This window comes from Microtus pennsylvanicus, chromosome 12, assembly GCF_037038515.1.
Source record: "Microtus pennsylvanicus isolate mMicPen1 chromosome 12, mMicPen1.hap1, whole genome shotgun sequence".
NCBI classification, from domain to species: Eukaryota; Metazoa; Chordata; class Mammalia; order Rodentia; family Cricetidae; genus Microtus; species Microtus pennsylvanicus.
Genome location: NC_134590.1, coordinates 88,893,002 through 88,905,873, shown reverse-complemented (window position 1 = coordinate 88,905,873; position 12,872 = coordinate 88,893,002). Strand labels below are relative to the sequence as shown.

At 40.0% G+C, this 12,872-nt stretch overlaps 1 protein-coding gene across 2 annotated transcripts in view; it reads left to right on the top strand.

The window, feature by feature from the left end:
* The window catches only part of Asb3 (ankyrin repeat and SOCS box containing 3), a 391,624-nt gene that overhangs the window by 324,398 nt on the left and 54,354 nt on the right, over positions 1-12,872 (top strand). The window contains exon 11 of one of the 2 annotated variants that reach the window (XR_012907206.1): positions 4,766-4,861. The exons of the other annotated variant lie outside the window; for it this stretch is intronic. The gene's annotated coding sequence lies outside the window, so the exon portion shown is untranslated. Of the gene's footprint in view, positions 1-4,765; positions 4,862-12,872 lie in introns of those variants that run through there. 2 annotated transcript variants of the gene reach the window in all.

The window sequence follows — 12,872 nt, the reverse complement described above, 5'->3', positions numbered from 1 at the left end:
ACTTTCCCAACCTGAAGAAAGAGGTACCTATGAAGGTTCAAGAAGCATACAGAACACCAAATAGGCTGGATCAAAAGAAAACATCCCCTCGCCATATAATAATCAAAACACAAAATATACAGAATAAAGAAAGAATATTAAGAGCCGCAAAGGAAAAAGGCCAACTTACTTATAAAGGTAAACCTATCAGACTTACACCTGACTTCTCTATGGAAACCATGAAAGCCAGAAGGTCCTGGATAGATGTACTGCAAAAACTAAGAGACCATGGATGCAAGCCCAGACTACTATATCCAGCCAAGCTTTCGTTCACTATAAATGGAGAAAACAAAATTTTCCAGGATAAAAACAAATTTAAGCAATACGTAGCCACAAATCCAGCCTTACAGAAAATTATAGAAGGAAAATCACTAACCAAGGAGTCCAACAATGCCCACAATAACTCAGTCATCTAGAGACCTTTCACCAGCACATCTCAAAGAAGGGAAACACACAAACCCTACTACTAAAAAAGTGACCGGAGTTAACAACCACTGGTCATTAATAACACTTAATGTCAATGGGCTCAACTCACCTATAAAAAGGCACAGACTAAGGGATTGGATACGAAAACAGGATCCAACATTCTGCTGTCTACAAGAAACACACCTCAACCACAAAGACAGGCACCTACTCAGAGTAAAGGGCTGGGAAAAGGCCTATCAAGCAAATGGACCTAAGAAACAAGCAGGTGTGGCCATACTAATTTCTAACAAAGTTGACTTCAAACTTAAATCAATCAGAAGAGATGGAGAGGGATATTTTATACTCATAACAGGAACAATTCATCAGGATGAAGTCTCAATTCTGAATATCTACGCCCCTAATATAAAAGCACCCACGAATGTAAAAGAAACATTACTAAAACTCAAGGAAGCCATCAAACCACACACACTAATAGTAGGAGACTTCAACACTCCTCTCTCACCAATGGACAGGTCAATCACACAGAAACCTAACAGAGAAATTAGAGAATTAATGGAGGTAATGAAGCAAATGGACTTAACAGACATCTATAGATTATTCCACCCGAACAGGAAAGAATATACCTTCTTCTCTGCAGCTCATGGAACCTTCTCGAAAATTGACCACATACTCGGTAGCAAAGCTAACTTACACAGTTACAAAAAAATATTAGTAACCACCTGCGTCTTATCAGACCACCATGGATTAAAGTTAGAATAAAACAAAAATGCTACCCCCAGAAAGCCTACAAACTCATGAAAACTGAACAGTCAACTACTGAACCATACCTGGATTAAGGAAGAAATAAAGAAAGAAATTAAAGTCTTCCTTGAATTCAATGAAAATAAATAAACAACATACTCAAACTTATGGGACACTATGAAATCAGTGCTAAGAGGAAAGTTCATCGCACTAAGTGCCCACTTAAAGAAAACAGAGAAAGCACATATTGAAGACTTAACAGCCCACCTGAAAGCTCTAGAAAAAAAAGAAGCAGACTCACCTAGGAGGAGTAGAAGATTGAAAATAATCAAACTGAGGGCTGAAATCAACAAAATAGAAACACAGAGAACAATCCAAAGAATCAATGAAACAAAAAGCTGGTTCCTGGAGAAAATCAACAAGATTGACAAACCCCTATCCAAACTAATCAAACGGCAGAGAGAGAACACGCAAATTAATAAGATCAGGAATGAAAAGGGGGACATAACCACAGACACAGAGGAAATTCAGAGAATCATTAGATCTTACTACAAAAGCCTATATGCCACAAAACTGGAAAATGTAAAGGAAATGGATACTTTCTTAGATAAATATCATTTACCAAAGTTAAATCAGGACCAGGTGAACAATCTAAATAGACCTGTTAGTCGCGAAGAATTATAAGAGGTTATCAAAAACCTCCCTACCAAAAAAAGCCCAGGGCCAGATGGTTTCAATGCGGAATTCTACCAGAACTTCCAAGAAGACCTAATACCTATACTCTTTAATGTATTTCACAATATAGAAACAGAAGGGTCATTACCAAATTCCTTTTATGAAGCTACAGTTACTCTGATACCAAAACCACACAAAGACTCAACCAGGAAAGAGAATTACAGGCCGATCTCACTCATGAATATCGATGCAAAAATCCTCAACAAAATACTGGCAAACCGAATCCAAGAACACATCCGAAAAATTATCCATTATGATCAAGTAGGCTTCATTCCTGAGATGCAGGGCTGGTTCAACATACGAAAATCTATCAATGTAATCCAGCATATAAATAAACTGAAAGAAAAAAAACCATATGATCATTTCATTAGATGCTGAAAAAGCATTCGACAAAATCCAACATCCATTTATGTTAAAAGTCTTGGAGAGATTAGGGATACAAGGGTCATACCTAAATATAATAAAAGCTATATACAGCAAGCCGACAGCTAACATCAAATTAAACGGAGAGAAACTCAAAGCCATCCCGCTTAACTCAGGAACACGACAAGGCTGTCCACTTTCGCCATACCTCTTCAATATAGTGCTGGAAGTTCTAGCAATAGCAATAAGACAACATAATGGGATCAAGGGGATTCGAATTGGAAAGGAAGAAGTTAAACTTTCGTTATTCGCAGATGATATGATAGTGTACATAAGCGACCCCCAAAACTCCACCAAAGAACTTTTACAGCTGATAAACAGCTTTAGTAATGTGGCAGGATACAAGATCAACTCCAAAAAATCAGTCGCCCTCTTATACACAAAGGATATGGAAGCAGAGAGGGAAATCAGAGAAGCTTCTCCATTCACGATAGCCACAAACAGCATAAAATATCTTGGGGTAAATCTAACCAAGGAAGTGAAAGATCTATTTGACAAGAACTTTAAGGCATTGAAGAAAGAAATTGAGGAGGATACCAAAAAATGGATGGACATCCCTTGCTCTTGGATTGGGAGGATCAACATAGTAAAAATGGCAATTCTACCAAAGGCAATTTATAGATTCAATGCAATCCCCATCAAGATCCCATCAAAATTCTTCACAGATCTGGAGAGGACAATAATCAACTTTATATGGAAAAACAAAAAAACCCAGGATAGCCAAAACAATCCTATACAATAAAGGATTGTCTGGAGGCATTACCATCCCTGACTTCAAACTCTATTACAGTAATGAAAACAGGGTGGTACTGGCATAAAAACAGAGAAGTCGACCAATGGAATCGTATAGAAGACCCGGATTTAATCCCACAAACCTATGAACACCTCATTTTCGATAAAGGAGCTAAAAGTATACAATGGAAGAAAGAAAGCATCTTCAACAAATGGTGCTGGCACAACTGGATGTCAACCTGTGGAAGAATGAAAATAGACCCATATCTATCACCGTGCACAAAACTCAAGTCCAAATGGATTAAAGACCTCATTATCAGCCCGGAAACACTGAACCTGATAGAAGAGAAAGTGGGAAATACCCTACAACAGATGGGCACAGGTGATCGCTTCTTAGGTATAACCCCAGAAGCACAGACATTAAGGGCAACATTGAATAAATGGGACCTACTAAAACTGAGAAGCTTCTGTAAAGCAAAGGACACTGTCACTAAGACACAAAGGCAACCTACTGACTGGGAGAAGATCTTCACCAACCCCACAACAGACAAAGGTCTGATCTCCAAAATATATAGAGAACTCAAGAAACTAGACTTTAAAAGGCTAATTAACCCAATTAAAAAATGGGGCACTGAACTGAACAGAGAATTCTCAACAGAAGAAGTTCAAATGGCCAAAAGACACTTAAGGTCGTGCTCAATCTCCTTAGCAATCAGGGAAATGCAAATCAAAACAACTTTGAGATATCATCTTATACCTGTAAGATTGGCTAAAGTCAAAAACACCAAGGATAGCCTTTGCTGGAGAGGCTGTGGAGGAAGGGGTACCCTCATCCATTGCTGGTGGGAATGCAATCTTGTGCAACCACTGTGGAAGTCAGTGTTTCGGTTTCTCAGGAAATTCGGGATCAACCTACCCCTCGACCCAGCAATACCACTCTTGGGAATTTACCCAAGAGATGCTCTATCATATGTCAAAAGCATTTGTTCAACTATGTTCATAGCAGTATTATTTGTACTAGCCAGAACCTGGAAACAACCTAGATGCCCTTCAATGGAAGAATGGATGAAGAAAGTATGGAATATATACACACTAGAGTACTACGCTGCGGTAAAAAACAATGACTTCTCGAATTTTGCGTGCAAATGGATGGAAATAGAAAACACTATCCTGAGTGAGGTATCCCAGACCCAAAAAGATGAATATGGGATGTACTCACTCATAATTGGTTTCTAGCCATAAATAGGGGTCACGGAGTCTACAGTAGGCGAACCTAAAGAAGCTAAGTAAGAAGGTGAACCCAAGGAAAATCATATAGTTATCCTCTTGGATAAGGGAAGTAGACAAAATTGCCGGGGAGAAAAGTGGGATCTTGTGGGTGGGGTGGGATGGGGGTAGGGGGAGATGGGGAGAGAAAAGGTAGCAGGAAAGGAGGGGGGACTTGGGGAAACAGGAGGATCGGGATAAAGGAAGGTTGGATAGGGGAGCACGGAACCCCATTTCTTAGTTAAAGGACCTACTTTAGGATGGGCAGGAGACTTGACCCTAGAGGGGCTCCCTGGTGCCCAGGCTGAGGCCCCCAGTTAATTCCTTGGGCAGCTGAGGATAGGGAACCTGAAATGACCCTATCCTAGAGCAATACTGACGAATATCATGCATATCATCCTAGAACTTTCATCTGGCGATGGATGGAGATAGAGACAGAGACCCACACTGGAACACTGGATAGAGCTCTCAAGGTCCCAAGGAGGAGCAGAAGGAGGAAGAACATGAGCAAAGAAGTCGGGACCACGAGGGGTGCACCCACCCACTGAGACAGTGGAGCTGATCTACTGGGAGCTCACCAAGGCCAGCTGGACTGTTACCAAAAAAAGCATGCGATAAAACTGGACTCTCTGAACATGACGAACAATGAGGGCTGATGAGACGCCAAGGACAATGGCACGCGGTTTTGATCCAACGCAATGTACTGGCTTGGTGGGAGCCTAGCCAGTTTGGATGTTCACCTTCCTAGATATGGACGGAGGGGGGAGGACCTAGGACTTACCACAGGGCAGGGAACCCTGACTGCTCTATGGACTGGAGAGGGAGGGGGAGAAAAGTGGGCGGAAAGGGAGAGGGGTGGGAGGAGGGGGAGAAGAATGGGAGGAGGGGGAGGGAAATGGGAGGCTGGGAGGAGGGGGAGGGAAATGGGAGGATGGGAGGAGGTGGAATTTTGTTTTTTTTTTCTTTCTTTTCTTTATTCTCCTTTTATCAATAAAAAGAAAAAGAAAAAAGGAAAAATATATATATATATACATGTTAATTAATGAATTTGAATGAAAGCCCCAGACACAAATCCACATACCTACGAACACCTGATATTTTATAAAGAAGCCAGAAATATGCAATGCACATGAGAAATATCTGTAACAAATGGTGCCAGTCTAACTGGATTCTGTGTGCAGAAGAAAGGAGATAGCACCATATTTGTCATCCTGAAAAAACTCCAGACAAAGTCATTCAAAAGCCTCACCTAAATCCATTTTTACTGAACTAGACAGAAGAGAAACTAGGGAGTAGCCTGGAATGCATTGACACAAAAGACTACTTCTTAAACAAAACACTGATAGTGCAGGCACTAAGATCAACAATTAATAAATGGGACCTCACAAAACCAAAATGCTCCTGAAAAGCAGAGAACACTGGCAATAGGATAAAACAGCAGCTGACAGACTAGAAAGGGATTCTCCCTAACTCCACATCTAATACAGGGCTCACATCACAAATATCTAAACATTGGAAGTCCATGTGGAAATCTGTGATTCCTGCTGCTGCCAGATTTTAGGGGTGAGGAATATTCTTTAATAGGAATGAGAGACATTGAAGGCTGTGTGACAACCTCTCCCCACAAGCAAACTAATCAATAAAACCAGTCCAGACAGAGAGATACTGAGGAAAATCTTTGAAAATTTGATAAATTTGCTGAAGTATATAGATCTTCACAAATGATGGGTTTTCCTATGGGGCAGGGTCTGGGAATAAATTTAGCAATCTTTAAAGATTGGACACTGTGAGTTTGACCATACTGAGTATATGGGAGACACAAAATCAAATACGTGTATTTTTTTTCTTTTTTCTTTTTATTTTTGAAAGGGAAAAAGGGTAGAAGGGTAAGCCTGGGAGGAATGGGAAAATAGTATCTTCAGTGTACATTGTATGAAATGCCCAAATAATTAACCATATTTTTAATTTTTTTATTTTTATATTTTTTATTTATTTTTTTAAATCTTTTTTTATTGAGAAAATGAGAAAAAAACAAGTTTCCACCTCCTCCCAGCCTCCCATTTCCCTCACCCTCCTCCTACCCTTCTCCCTCTTCTCCCACCCTTCTCCCCCTCCCCCCACTCCTTTCCCCCTCCCTCTCCAGTCCAAAGAGCAGTCAGGGTGCCCTGCCCTGTGGTAAGTCCTAGGTCCTCCCCACTCCGTCCATATCTAGGAAGGTGAACGTCCAAACTGGCTAGGCTCCCACAAAGCCAGCACATTAAGTAGGATCAAAACCCCTTGCCATTGTCCTTGGCGTCTCATCAGCTCTCATTGTTCGCCATGTTCAGAGAGTCCAGTTTTATCCCATGCTTTTTCTGTCACAGTCCAGCTGGCCTTGGTGAGCTCCCAATATATCAGCTCCACTGTCTCAGTGGGTGGGTGCACCCCTCCTGGTCCTGACTTCTTTGCTCTTGTTTTCCCTCCTTCTGCTCCTCATTGGGACCTTGGGAGCTCAGTCCAGTGCTCCAGTGTGGGTCTCTGTCTCTATCTCCATCCATCACCAGATGAAGGTTCTATGATGATATGCAAGATATTCGTCAGTATTGCTCTAGGATAGGGTCATTTCAGGTTCCCTATCCCCAGCTGCCCAAGGAATTAACTGGGGACCTCGGCTTGGGCACCTGGGAGCCACTCTAGGTTCAAGTCTCTTGCCAACCTTAAGGTGACTCCCTTAACTAAGAATTGTGCTTCCGTGCTCCCCTATCCAACCTTCCTTTATCCCAATCCTCCTTTTTTCCCCAAGTTCCCCCTTTCCTCTCCTTCTCCCTTTTCTCTCCCCATCTCCCCTTACCCCCATCCCATCCCACCCCCAAGATCCCACTTTTCTCCCCGGCAATTTTGTCTACTTCCCTTATCCAAGAGGATAACTATATGTTTTTCCTTGGGTTCACCTTCTTACTTAGCTTCTTTAGATTCGCCTACTGTAGACTCCGTGACCCCTATTTATGGCTAGAAACCAATTATGAGTGAGTACATCCCATATTCATCTTTTTGGGTCTGGGATACCTCACTCAGGATAGTGTTTTCTATTTCCATCCATTTGCACGCAAAATTCGAGAAGTCATTGTTTTTTACCGCAGCATAGTACTCTAATATGTAGATATTCCACATTTTTTTATTGAGGCAAAAAGAACTCAAGAAATTAGACATCAACAAATCAATTAATCTACTTAAACTGGGTTACAGATATAAACATAATTCTCCATAGAGAAATCTCAAATGACAGAGAAAACCCCAAAGAAATGTTCAACATTTTTAGCAATTAAGGAAATTTAAAGTCAAAACCAGTTTGAGAGTCAATTGAACATCTGTCAGAATGACTAAGATCAATAGCACAAGTGACAGCTCATGCTAGTCAGGGTGTAGAGCATTGTAGTAAAACGGGCGGCTGGGCTGCATCCCAGGCACCCTACCGCCCGCACGGCTAGCTTTACCCAAAATAATTACATGGACACTCTATTCTTTTAAACACGGTTTGGCCAATTATTTCCAGCCTCTTATTGGCTAGCTCTTACATTTCTCATAATCTGTGTAGCCCACGAGGTGGCTTACCAGGGAAGATCTTAACCTGCCTCTGTCTGGAGTGGGAGAATCACGGCAACCGACCTGACTCAGATTCTTTTTCCTACCATTTTGTTCTGTTTACTCCACCTACCTAAGGGTTGGCCTATCAAATGGGCCTAGGCAGTTTCTTTATTAATTAACCAAAGAAAGCAACAGGTCAAAAAAAAATCACTCCCACATCAGAGCATGGGGAACATTTGTCCATTGCACATGGGCGTTAAAACTTGTATAACTGTTGTGCAATTCAATATGGATGTGCAGGCTTTGTTGACTCCTCATGGAGGCCTTACCCTTTCTGGTGAGAAGATATGGTCGGATGCATTGAGGTAGAGAGAGAACAGGAGAAGCCGGCCACTCGAGTTACCATGTTGTTGGAGTTGGAGGAGGTGCTCATGTCTGACTGGGTGGCAGTGTGGTCCCATGTATTCAAGGAGAGCTAGCAGCTCGAGTTCATGTTCACTGTGGCCTGGAACAAGACTGAAGGCAATTTTGACATCCACTGCCAGAGCAAGATGGCACAGATGCCGAGGAGCAGTTCCCGGGAACAGATGGGGTCTCCTGAGCCAGATGGAAGCCCCTGCCTCTGCATTGGCGCTTCCAAGACTTAGGCCATAGAAGAGCCGGGACTGGGCTGAGGATGGCTCTGTGTTCAGTGCATGCAGCCGCTAGGGAATCCTCTTTTCTCCTGTGTCAGGCCAGCAAACGAGCAGAGAATGCCCTCCAAGGGGTGCTACACAGATGATTAGAAATGGGCTAAATTAATATGTGAGAATTAGCCTAGAAGAGGCTAGATAGAAATGGGCCAAGCAGAGATTAAATGAATACAGTTTGTGTGTTGTTATTTCGGGCATAAGCTAGCCGAGCAGGCGGCTGGGGTGTTGGGGACGCAGCCCTGCCAATCCTATTACTACAGAAGATTCTAGCCTATGTCCATCCTGGGTCGGAGCTTCATAGCTTGCGTCTTCCCGGGAGTGGGGAGCATGTCTCTCTGAGGCGTCTGTTCCCGAGAGGAGAGCCGTGGAATCTGAGCTCACTTCCTCTTTCTCCCAGCGTTCTGTTCTGTTTACTCCTCCCACCTATCTTCTAACCAATGAGGACCAAGCAGTTTCTTTTTATTTAACCAATGACCTTCCTCCATCATTTTCAGGTCTAAGTAATGGTATAATAACTGTTCCCTGACTTGGTACATAATTTTATCCTATGTTTTTCTGACTCTTGGTCTCTCGTTTAACCTGAAAGCTCCCTGAGAGAAGCACAGGATCTCATAACATTTTATTTCTAAGGGCATAATTCCAGACACAAACACTGCTGATTAAATAAAAATAATCACTGACTACACAACAACTGTTTTAATAGTTGCTTTCTAATATCAACTCTTTTAATTTGTCATTCTCCAATCTACTTGGCAGCCTGAAACAGTCACTCCCCACTCAAACTTTTATCTCAAACAAAGTAAATACTGATGACAATTATTCTACTGAATAACAAGATTCCTAAATCTTGTATGGGGTATGCAAAGCAAAATATTGAATATTGCTAAGACAGGCTAAACCTGTGACTGGCTCATGCTTACAACAAGCGAACAATGAATAAAGACAAACAGCCCATGGCAAATGAGAATTTAAATAGAAAATTTGCTAAGTCTTTGAAGTAAAATGACCAATTAGAACTAGTTCCTTATAAAAATGATACTTTATCCCAGAAGTCAGATTGCACATAATAGCAAACAAAGACAACAGAAGCATGGTCAGAAAGTCACTGTTGCAACTGCAGAATTCTGGAGGAAATCTTTTTCTATGTTCGCAACAAAACAAAATATTAGATATGCCTATGTGTAAACACACACACTTTACTTGCCACCATAAGCATCCAGTAAATACCACAGCTCTCTAGCTACCTTCAAGCTTTCATATAAATTTGCGTTATATATTTGAGGCCTTTTATGCATTTCATAACCTTGATCATTTGTATTCATACACTGACAATGTTTAGAACTAGAAAATATTTTACTGATACCTAGAAGTAATATAAACCACTAAACTGAATTCCAAATTTACACTCTACTTAGATCTACTGAGCTCTTTGACTTTATTCTCACTTAGGGAAACAAAAGGCCAAAAGGAAGTTCCATCAATATCATCTACAAAACCCAAGTAAATAATAAATCACCATTTATTTTATTTTTGAGATATTCCAATTCTGTTTCCACAGTAGGCAGTCACGCTAAAGATGATGTACTTGCTTTTTCCTGCCAGCTGCCATCACAAAGATGTTTTATTATGAATATGGGTTATTTAAATCTAACAATATAATTTCAATGTCACTACTGAAAACGTATAGATACTAAAATAACTGTACATACTTAATAATAATTCCATATATATTATAATTCCATGCCTTGATCATGACAAGGACATACCCAAACCTCAAAGTTTTAAAAGTCATACCCAACATTTACACATGACATCTCAAAATTCTTTTGCTCTTCTAAGAACTTCCATGTATTCATACCTTAACCTTTGGTTTGACCAAAATATTTCAAGAACTTCATGTTAAAAACAATTGTTAGGTGTTAAGGTTTTTTTTTCTACTAAGCTTCTGAGAAAAACTGCTTTAAACAATCAAGATAATTCTAAATCTACAAAAGGGAATTGTTTTTTTTTAACATGGGATCTCACTATGTAGTCCAAGCTAGTTTCAAACTCGTAATCCTCCTGCCCCAGCATCCTGAGAGTTCAGAGTACTAATCCCCAACGTTTTACGTATTAATGATATGAGAGAAAATTACTTTAAAAACTAGAGGGGAAATAAAAATGACAAGTTAAGCTAGAAAAAGCAAAACAGTAGGGAAAGAACACCTAAAATTAATCCTTATATTCAACGGGGCTCTTTAAGAAAAGGGATTTAAAAAAATAAATTTGTTTCATTAAAACTGTTTTGTACGAACACATCTGCTAAGTACACACATGAAATCTGAGGCAATTTTATGATTATCCAGACTTGAAAAGTGTCCAACAGAAAGTAGAGTTACTTGAATAAGGCTGAACCCTACTAGTTTTAGTTTTCTATCTATCCTGTATCTAACCGAATGCTCTTTCTATTATGAAAATAGAGCCGAGAGGTTCCTACCTGATTAGAGTAAGTGGACATTCCATCACTGTTCTGAAATCATAAACTCTCTGGCCTTGGAAAATAGGATAGTCATTAAGCACTCTAGACGTGAGTAGACAGAGCAATAAACTTTCAATTATAAGGCTCAGGTTTCTGATGTGATGCATGCCTAATTTTGAGTCACACTGACATATGTTAGGGTCATGGAAAGCAAACCTTTTCACCCCAAGGATGTGATTCTTTATGTGATAAATACTGCTCTTGGGTAAAATAGTCCACAAGAAAAGAGCCTCAAATCTTAAACCCATGAAAAATATTTTACTTTTAAAGAATGAATTTACGGAGAATCACACGCACAAAAATATCAATTTCAGTAACTCCAGGAAAAGAAATACCTAGTTGTGTACTAAATATTTTATAGTAACAATAATGTAGAAACTGATTGCTGTCTATCTTGTGAAAACCATGTTAGAAGGATATGATAAGGAAAAACACAGATTACTACATACTACTAAAAGAAGTCAATAGATCAAAGTTTTAAAATGATACATGAACACATAAAAGTAGGTAGATATATGGGTACTCTTATTCTATATCACTTCTCTGTAAACAGTACTTTTCTTTTGTTTTCCAGAGAGAAAGTACTTTGTGTGCAAACATATACACGTGTATGTATATCTGTGTCTGTGTGTGTCTAGAAACAGAAAAAAAATATTACTTATAAAAAGGCTGTAACTTCTTTTGCCGGAGATCTGCAGTGAGATGAGAGGAGGGGTATAACAGAGGAGTACTGGTTTTCACTATAAGCCTTTAACTATGTAAACACCTTTTTTAAAAATACTGAAAAGCAACCAAAAAACCTTTCTGCTTTATGAACCTTAACCATTTTATTTACTCCTAGGGGCAAATACTAGTAATTCTGTCTGATAGTTATGTAGCTGAAGTACACACTTATGAAGTCATACTATCCCTTTTACAGAACCTAAGAATTCTAATCAACAACTAATCTATAAAGAATATACGTTAGGCAGGGCAGTGGTGCCGCACACCTCTAATCCCAGCACTCGGGAGGCAGAGGCAGGAGGATTTCTGGGAGTTCGAGGCCAGCCTGGTCTACAAGAGCTAGTTCCAGGACAGGCACCAAAGCTACAAAGAAACCCTGTCTCGAAAAAGTAAAATTTTTTTTTCCATATCCAGCTGCCTCTCGAGTGCTGGGATTAGAGGCGTGCGCCACCACCGCCCTGACTCAAGATCAATGGCAATGGGTTTTTGATCCTACTGCACGTACTGGCTTTGGGGAAGCCTAGGCAGTTTGGATGCTCACCTTACTAGACCAGGATAGAGGTGGGCGGTCCTTGGACTTCCCACAGGTCAGGGAATCCTGATTGCTCTTCAAGCAGATGAGGGAGAGGGACTTGATCGGGGGAGGGGGAGGGAAATGGGAGGCAGTGGCGGGGAAGAGGCAGAAATCCTTAATAAATAAATAAATTTAAAAAAAACAAAAAAGAATATACCTTAAATAGACATAAATACCCCCATTCCTTTGTATATTTTCTTATTTAAATATATATGTATACTTATATATACGTATAAAAATCTCAGTAAAATATTCTTTAAAATACTCCAGAATTTTCTAAAAGAAAACTATATAGTATATTAAGTATTCTAAATAGCCTATCTTTCATTTCAATATTTCCAATGCTAAAAAATTAATAATCAAAAATTCTTATATTATTTTTGGAAAAGACTTTTAAAAAAGATTGGTCTCTAAATGCTACACATGTAACATGTACAAG